This window comes from Equus asinus, chromosome 11 (genome assembly GCF_041296235.1).
Source record: "Equus asinus isolate D_3611 breed Donkey chromosome 11, EquAss-T2T_v2, whole genome shotgun sequence".
Classification (NCBI taxonomy): Eukaryota; Metazoa; Chordata; class Mammalia; order Perissodactyla; family Equidae; genus Equus; species Equus asinus.
In genome coordinates, this window is record NC_091800.1 from 38,347,054 (window position 1) to 38,356,707 (window position 9,654).

Here is a 9,654-nt window from a genome sequence, read left to right on the forward strand (position 1 = left end):
ATTATTATTTAATATAGTCAACGTACATACTTCACAAAACCCGCTTGCTAGTGAAGCATTTTCCAATCAATATTTTAGATTTACTTGATTAAGAAAAACATGTGCTCCTCAATTATAAGAATTTTCTCAGTGTTTCCTGATTACTTTCATGTGAGACATTGAATTTCATGCTAATATAGACTGTTCTTTTGCCAGAAATAATTGTTGTAAATCAATGCGGGAAGTGACATCAGCTCTTTGAGGTAAGCTATTGAGTCATGCTGACATAAATAGATAAATCCCCTCAAAACAACCAATAAATTCATAGTAAGTGGAATATAGAGGATTTAATATATCATTATTGCTATGAATCAGCAACAGATTTTCATTTTCTTTTTATAGGCATGTTTATACTGTACCTTTTTCTGTAAAATTTTCAGTTATATTAACATATACAAATAGATTCACATTTGAATGTCTTTAAGGTTCTTAAATATATCAAAAAGAAACAATAGAATCAAGGGATGCAGTAAGGTTATATCTCCCAGGCAAAATTTTCAACACTTGCCTGATAAATATGCATAAACGTGTACATAGCTAATAACATCTGTAGTTTCATATATTTATGAGCCATGTCCCATCACGAAGAGAAAAAAACTCCCCTTTTTATAATTACTGTAATTCATTAAAATCAATAAAGTTTCTCATTCTTGTCAAAACCAGGAAAGAAATAAAAAATTAAAAACATAAAATCTCATATTTGAAAATTACTTTTAAAATTACTTAATTTAGTCATCTATCTACTGAATAATTCACTACCAGAAAAGTAAAAACTTGAAGCTCCAAGTATTTTGGCAAACTACCCAAGGTCACAGGACTAGTTCATGGTGAAGCGAAACAGTAGAACCTAGCTATCTGTTAGCTTTCACTTCAAAGATCATATTTTTCCTGCGATGCAATACTGCCTCTCCAAAACCCTAGCGTGTTGGCCAAATATGTGTCATCTACACATTTAAACATGCATTCTCTAATTTCATGCAAATATTTGTTCAGAAATTTGGAAAGAAGAGAGTTCCTTAATTTGACAAATATTTCTATTGCTTGATAATGTGCTAGACATTGTATAACATTGAAAAAATGTGCGTGGTCTTTGTGCTTTTGTAGCTTGCCATCTAAAGAAATGATAGCTCTGTGCTAGGTGCTTTAACACATGTAGCTTTATTTTATCATTAAAGTGAAATAGGTACTGTTATTCCCTTTTTTACATATAAGCATGTGCAACTGAAAGTAGTTTGAACTTGCCAAAAGTCACACAGGTTAATGAGTGACAGAGCTGGAATCCATCCTTTCTACACCTGCCTGAGCCTTCCAAGGTTCATTAAAATTAGAATTACTGATGCTCTGAACCTGTAGCTTCATGCCCTCTCCAGCGTCTGAAACAAAATAGTAGAAATAGTATGCATAACAGTGTTCTCTTCCCCGGCCCTCCACATCTAACTGACTGTAAAATCAAGTGAACCGACAAGCCCAGGGAGCATAACCCAATTCTTAGCTGCTTGGTTTGTATTACCTCCATATGTTTCCATCCTGGCTTCAGACGTAGCACACTAGGATGAGAGCTGGATTCCTGGATGGCCCCAGATTAGTGAACTAATAAATTCTATTGCACTTCTTCATGTTGGTCCATTCCAAAGGACTAGGTTTCTGGCCAAAATCATCTCTTTAGTAGTTACTTTGATAGTATTCTAAATATTTTTCTCTGACTGGAAGCCAAGGTTACTGTTTATAGTGATACTATTAAGCTGCTGCTACTACTATTACTACTTCTACTTTTTCTACTACTATTTTTTATTTAATAATAGTAAAGTCCTCTTGGTTCTTGCCAGTATCCCTGTCCATAATACATTCCCATGTTTCCAACCAAATAGCTACACTCCTATGCAAATTAAATACAATTTTGCTGCTTCCTGAATCCTAAGTCTCATTATTTGTAATCCCCAGTACTGGTTCTGGGAGCCTCCCAAAATGAGAGAGCATTGGCAGTTTCTTGTATTATGACAAGTTGCCATAGTCTTTGGACACTACGCTGTTCATGTTGGACACTTGTTGCCTGACTACCTGGCTTTTCTTTGAAATCACGTGTCCTTAGCAACCCAGACGTTTAAGACACTCCTCTACCTCATCAAACACACATGAGAATTCAGCTGGGGGAAAATAAAAAAGACACCAGATCTGGGATCTGTCATTTTCAAGACAAGCCTTAGACCAACCTTATTCTCTCTCTATCTAAGCTTATCCTCTCTCTACTAGTGCTATGTCCTGTGTCTGAGTTCTCATTCTGCCCTGATGGCAACATTGGCTGTGCTGTTGGTACCTTAGTCTCTCTGTTCCTAGACCCTGGCCCACTGCTTTTCATTCATGGTTGTGACTTACCTTCTTCCTCCCAGCTCTGTCTGTTCACCATGGCTCAGGACTAATTATAGCCTAGCTTGGTTAGTTCTAGCTTTGTCCAAATCCCTTTTTATTATCTGTTAACAAGATGGATTCACTACTCACATCATACCATAATTTATCTTTCCTTCTTTATTCCAGGATATCATGCAAATTCAAGAAAAATTCTTCTCTGAAATTTAGGTACACTGTATTCATAGATTTAGCCTGATCTTTAGCCTTGCTAGACTGCCAAAGGGAGAAATTAAAGAAGAAAAATACCTTATTTTTGCCAGGTACGCCCAATCAAGATGCATTCATTGCCCTGAAAGGAGATCACAAAAGTCATTTTGTCATATTTCACTCTCAGTGACTCCATGCTGGTTTTGAATAGTTACTTTCCACTAGCCTTTCTTTAAAAATTGGTCCTGGATTTGGTCTGAGATTAACAATAAGCTCACTGATCAATCATTATAAGATGGTCTATTTTTCTTCCTCTCCTTCTCTTATTTTATAAATTGTTATTATTCTTAGTTTGAGAAACATTCACTAAAATTTTAGCTCCTTTTCTGCTCTTTAAAATTCCAGATATCAGTTACAGTGGTCTGACTGTCTCATGGGCAAAATCCTTCCTTGTTTTGGAATATATTTCATTTGAGCCAGAAGAGCTGAACTTATTCAGAGTGACTATTAGACTCTTTTCACCGACTTTGAACTTAAATCCCTCTCAACAACATTCATTCTATCCTTTTTAGTTCGTAGATCACTCACAATGACAGAGAAGACAAGTAAAATAGAGTTGAGTGGTTTTGCCTTCTCTTTGTCACTTATCAACACTCAATCATCAGCTCCAGGAAGCATACCTAGCCCACCCTTCTTTTTTTGGGTGCAATTTAAAAGCCCCTTAAATTTATTAGATATTTTTTTTTCTCAGAACGCCTTGCAAAACTCAACTGCCTTGGAATTTCACCATCTTAGTACATTTCCTCCAGCCTGGTCCTGTCTCATATTCTATGTTAGCTACACACTTCTCTTCACAACTTCTTTTTATCATTTGATAATTTTTTAATTGTGAATTCTGGTACTGGGTTTCCACAAGCATAAAAAGTATCGTATTTTAAAGCTCAATTATGAATTAGGAGTTACATTTGGAAAGGATTGTCTGATTCTGTAAAAGAGCCTAAAGTAGCACTAATCTCTCAAAGACTCAGTTTTTAGTAGGGAGTGAGGAGAGTTAAAGTAGGAGGGAGAATGGAGTTAAGGGAAAATGGAAGAGAAGTTTTAAGAAATATAGATGTTATAAGAGTCTGGTAGAAGGAAGAAATATCACGGAAATTTTTTACAAGTTATAAGATATACATGCGTGTGTGTTTGTGTATAGATCCATCTATATATGTATATATATTTATACATGCACAGGCATACCTCAGAGATATTGCAGGTTTGGTTCCAGACCACTGAAATAAAGCAAATATCACAATAAAGCAAATCACACAAATTTGGTTTCCCACTGCATATAAAAGCTATCTTTACACTATCTTGTAGTCCATTAAGTGTGCAATGACATTATGTCTAAAAAAACAGTGTACACACCTTAATTAAAAATACCTTATTGTTAAAAATTTCTAACCATCATCTGAGCCTTCAGAGAGATATGATCTTTTTGCTGGTGGAGGGTTTTGCTTCAATGTGGATGGCTGCTGACTGGTCAGGGTGGTGGTTGCTGAAGTTTGGGGTGGCTGTGGCACCTCCTCCAAATAAGACAAAAATGAAGTTTGTTGCACCAACTGACTTTTCCTTTCACTAATGATTTCTCTGTAGCAAGCGATGCTGTTCGGTAGCATTTTATCCATGGTAGAACTTTCATAATTGGAGTCTGCCCTCTCAAATCCTGTCGCTGCTTTATCAACTAAGTTTATGTAGTAGTCTAAATCTTTTGTTGTCATTTCAACAATCTTCACAGCATCTTCACTAAAAGTAGATTCCATCTCAAGAAACCACTTTCTGGGGTCAGCCTCGTGGCATAGTGGTTAAGTTCATGCACTCCACTTTGACAGCCCAGGGTTCGCAGGTTTGGATCCCAGGCACGGACCTAGTAGTACTTATGAAGCCACACTGTAGCAGCATCACACATAAAAAGAGGAAGATTGGCACAGATGTTAGCTCAGCAACAACGTTCCTCACAAGAAAAAAAAAAGAAACCACTTTCTTCATTCATTCATAAGAAGCAACTCCTCATCCTTTAGAGTTTTATCATGAGACTGCAGCAATTCAGTCACATATTCAGGCTCCACTTCTAATTCTACTTTTCTTGCTATTTCCACGACATCTGCAGTTACTTCCTCCACTGAAGTCTTGAATCCCTCAAAGTCATCCACGAGGGTTGGAATCAACTTCTTCCAAACTTTTGTTAATGTTGACTTTTTGACCTCTTCCCACGAATCACAACTGTTCTTAATGACATCCAGAACAGTGAATCCTTTCCAGAGGGTTTTTGGTTGACTTTGCCGAGATCCATCAGAGGAATCACTATCTATGACAACATAGCCTTACCAGATAGATTTCTTACATAATGAGACTTGACAGTCAAAATTACTCCTTGATCCTTGGACTGCAGAATGGATATTGTGTTAGTAGGCAGGAAAACATTAATCTCATTGTGCATCTCTATTGTATGTTGTCAATGAGCAGTAATATTTTGACAGCAATCTTTTTTTCTGAGTAGTAGATCTCAAAAGTGGGCTTAAAATATTCAGTAAACCATGTTCTAATTAGATGTGCTGTTGTCCAGGCTTTGTTGTTTCATTTATAAAGCAAAGGCAGAGTAAAATTAGAATAATTCTTAAGAGCCCTAGTGTTTTTGGAATGGTAAATGAGCTTTGGCTTCAACTTAAAATGACCAGCTTCCTTAGCCTCTAACAAAAGAGTCAGCCTGTCCTTTGAAGACTTGAAGCCAGCCATTGACTTCTCCTCTCTAGTTATGAAAGTCCTAGGTGGTATCTTCTTCCAGTATAAGGTTGCTTTGTTTACATTGAAAATCTGTTATTTAGTGCAGCCACCCTTGTTAATTAGCATAGCTGGATCTTCTGGATACCTTGCTGCAGCTTCTACATCAGCGCTTGCTGCTTCACCCTGCACTTTTATGTTATGGACATGACTCCTTTCCCTAAACCTCATGAACCAACCTCTGCTACCTTCAAACTTTTCTTCTGCAGCTTCCTCACCTCTCTCAGCCTTCAGAGAATTGAAGAGAGTTAGGGCCTTGCTCTGGATTAGGCTTTGACTTAAGGAAATGTTGTGGCTGGTTTGATCTTCTATCCAGACCACTAAAACTCTCCCAGCGTCAGCAATAAAGCTGTTTTACTTTCTTATCATTCATGTGTTCACTGGAGTAGCACTTTTAATTTCCTTCAAGAACTTTTCCTTTGCATTCACAACGTGGTCAGCTGTTTGGTGCAAGATACCTAGCTTTTGTCCTATCTTGGCTTTGGACATGCCATCCTCACTAAGCTTAACCATTTCTAGCTTTTGATTTAAAGAGAGAGACATATGACTCTTCCTTTCACTTGAACACTTAGAGGCCATTGTAGGGTTATTAGTGGGCCTAATTTCAATACTGCTGTGTCTCAGGGAATAGGGAGGCATGAGGAGAAGGAGAGAGATGGGGGAACAGCCTGTCAGTGTCAGTGTCAGAATACATGCATCATTTATACATTAAGTTCACTGTCTTACATGGGTGTGGTTTGTGGCACTCCAAAACAATTACAGTAGTAACTTCGAAGATCACTAATCACAGATCACCATAGCAAATATAATAATAATGAAAAAGTTTGAAATGTTGCAAGAATTACCAAATGTGACAAAGAGACACAAAGTAAGCAAATGCTGTCGGAAAAGTCACTCAATAGACTTGCTCAATGCAGGATTGTGACACACCTTCAATTTGTAAAAAAAACGCAAAATCTACGAAGCGCGATACAGTGAAGTACAATAAAAAGAAGTATGCCTATTTATATATTTTCTATGTATCTATGCAGTGAATATCTTGACACTTTGATCTTTATTAACCCAGAAGAAGAATTATCTTCCTTTTCAAATTGTTCCAGTTTTCACAGTCATTTTTAAACAAAGGCAGTTTTATTTTCTTTAAATATTAACGGCTAATAAGTGAAATATGTTTCTATCACTTTCCTATTACTACTAAATTGCTTCTTCTTTATGCAAGTAAGCATGGGGGTAACAAGTTTTATCTTTCATGTTGTAAGTTTTGCATCAAATTTTCCACTGTAATGTGTTCTAAAATCATTAAAGAAGATATTTTGGTATACACTGGAAACTTATTTTCATTTCATCCCATAAATATATAACTACATCTATAAGTAAATATTTTATGCATGTTACATTTTAACTATGAATATAAATCACTGGATTATAAATAAAATATCTAAGCATATGATGAGACCATATGTATGGTTTTGCTTGTATATTTTAGGTTTTCTTCTTATTTTACTCTCAGTTGTAACAGTTGAACACATATTAAGCTAAAGATTTCTCGGTTTGTTCACAGGTAGTTTGTTTTATTTGTAAATAGAAAGTTTAATATTTAACAGTCAGTTAAAATGTTGGTATTGCCTAAAATTGAACCACATTTGGGTGAAAAAACTTTTCTCAGTAAAATCAGAAATTAATATTTTTGTGAATTATTGAAACTGTAAACCAAGTTTTTGACTAGAGGTTTAGAACCACTTAAACATCATTAAAATAAGCATTGTGTTGGCATGGCTATTGATTTCCTTCAAGGCAAATGTTGTTGCCTTTGCCTGGGGAGTCTCTTTGCATTGACTTACCTGTCTTAAATTCTAGTTCAGAGCAGTAAACTAAAGTATTGCCTGATTTGGTAAAATTGAAACTGCAGTTTTGGATCATTTTAATGATTAGGATATAAGAAAACCTGAAATCAAAATTTAGTCAGGCAGTAAGTTTACCAGGAGACTAGAACTCTAGACTCCTTTAGCAATCATAACTCTCAGGTGGAAATTTGGTCTTTGAGAGTATTGTATTTTGTTCGTTTGTTTTTAAAAGAACTTTTGGGAAGTTTGATCCTTTTCCTGTCTTCGAGGTATTCCTAGCTACAAGTATAAACCTTTGTTATGGTATTTCTGAGTACATACAGGAAAATGAAGACGCTTGATTGGCCACTGTCCAGTCTAAATGGCCATCACTGAAGAAATATTACAGATGTAATACTCATTTGATGCAAGAGGTTGAATTATAAGAGCTCCAACATCTAAGAGTTCATATAACTGTGATGGTCTTTAATATACGTGAAGAAAAACGTGAAGGTCAGCATATGTGGAGAAGGTGGAAAAAATACAAGAAGTTAGGAGCAGAGATTATATGATTTAATAATGATCATCACTATATACCCCATGGGGTACCATTGTTTTAGGTGGGTTTTTTTGTTTTTCCTTCCCCAAAGCCCCAGTGTAGAGTTGTACGTTCTCATTTATAAGTCCTTCTAGTTCTTCTATGTTAGCCCCCACCACAGCATGGCCACTAACAGACAAGTGGTTTGGTTCCATGACTGGGAACCAAACCCAGGCCGCCAAAGTAGTCAAAGGCTGAACTTCAACCACTAGGTCCCCAGAGCTGGCTCACCACTGCTTTAGTTTTAAAAAGCAGCTGTGAGACTGGCTTATTTAGGAGCACAATTCTATTCTCAATCAGATTCTAGCAGGGGGAAGAAAGAAAGCACCATTTCTGAAGTCCCTCTGTGCCCAAGAAGCCATCCTGCTTCTGTTTCTTGATCTGAACTCACGAAACAGACTGAAAGTGGTTTTTTTTTTTTTAACTTTAAACTCTTTCACTAAACCCCAAACTTTTAAAACATATGGCTAAGCCAGATGATTATGAAGCTACCTAACTTTCTATGATTCTAAAAATTCTTTCTCCTCCTCAAATTTAAGTCCATGCACCCTGAGGTGGAGAGAATCAAGCTCATTATGTTGTTTATCCCAGGTAACTATAAAAAGTGCAAACTTCTAAGTTTCACACCCAACAATTAACTACTTTTCTATCTTTACTACTGTGAGTATAATTGGATTTGAATGAACAGGATAAATCTAAGAGTAAGCTCTATATGTGGTGGCAGAAAAATTCAATGACTAAACCCAATGTAAGCATTGTGAATATATACTTCGTTAAAAATATTGAGGAAAATATAATAATCAAACCAATATTAATATCAACATTCCCAATCAATCTCTACATCACTCTTCAATATATATCTCTCATTAACTGTAACTCTATACAATGTTAATTGAAGTATTTTTTGTGGTTTATATTTCTTTTGGCCCTTTTTGACAAAACTTAGCTCATTACTAACATATAAGCATTCAGTACATGACTATTGACTGAAGTTATTGACAAAAAGAATGAATGAAATAGATAACTGGTATAACTATAAAATCTAATTCTAACTAACTTTAAAATATAATTCAAGCTATTTTAAGTTAACTCAAACTTAAAAACCCAAGAAGTTACATCTCAGAGTTAAATCTCTTATAGTTTAAAGGCAGAGAGGATCATTTTCCCACACAAGAAAAATCTTTCTACTCTTCCTAGAAATTCCATACCCTGGGAACTGTGTCTAAATCATTTTTACCCCTAATAATTCCTTTCTTTTCAATGTGTAAAATTGCTCAAGATGCTTCATTTTTAACTACAACATCAAAACCAAAATGTTTCCCCTTCTCTCATCCTTCTGCCTACTTTCTATCTCCTTTGTCTAATTAATCTGACTTTTCCTTCATAACATCATTGATACTGATTTGTTGAAGGGCATAAATGTCTCATTATTATGAAAAATAAGGACAACACTTCAAACTCAATCTGACCTAATCTCTCTACAGTACTTGAAATTGAAGCCCACTCTCATTTTTAGTACTAATATCTATCATCTATGTCGCTCAACTGCAATCATATCTTTTCCCTGGATTTTTCTTTCCTTTTCAGAGTACTTCTCCAACCATACACACTTTGGGTTTTTTTTCACTCTAAGTTTTAACCACTGGCTTTTTCTTCTTTCCTCTGTTTTTCTCTTTCCATCTAGGCTAATTTCAGTTTACGCTTTCATTGAAAGAGCTCCTTTAATTCATAGCTTCAATCGCCTATAAACCAATGCTTCCTAAATCTACAACTCTAAGCAAGCCTCCCACTTGAACTCAGGCATTGTATTTCTGTCCC

The 9,654-nt window shown here is 35.8% G+C and overlaps 1 pseudogene; it reads right to left on the reverse strand.

Annotated features, from left to right (window-relative positions):
* Positions 1 to 5,994, reverse strand: part of LOC139046540 (tigger transposable element-derived protein 1-like) — a 190,439-nt pseudogene extending 184,445 nt beyond the window's left edge.
* Between the last annotated feature and the right edge of the window lie 3,660 nt (positions 5,995 to 9,654).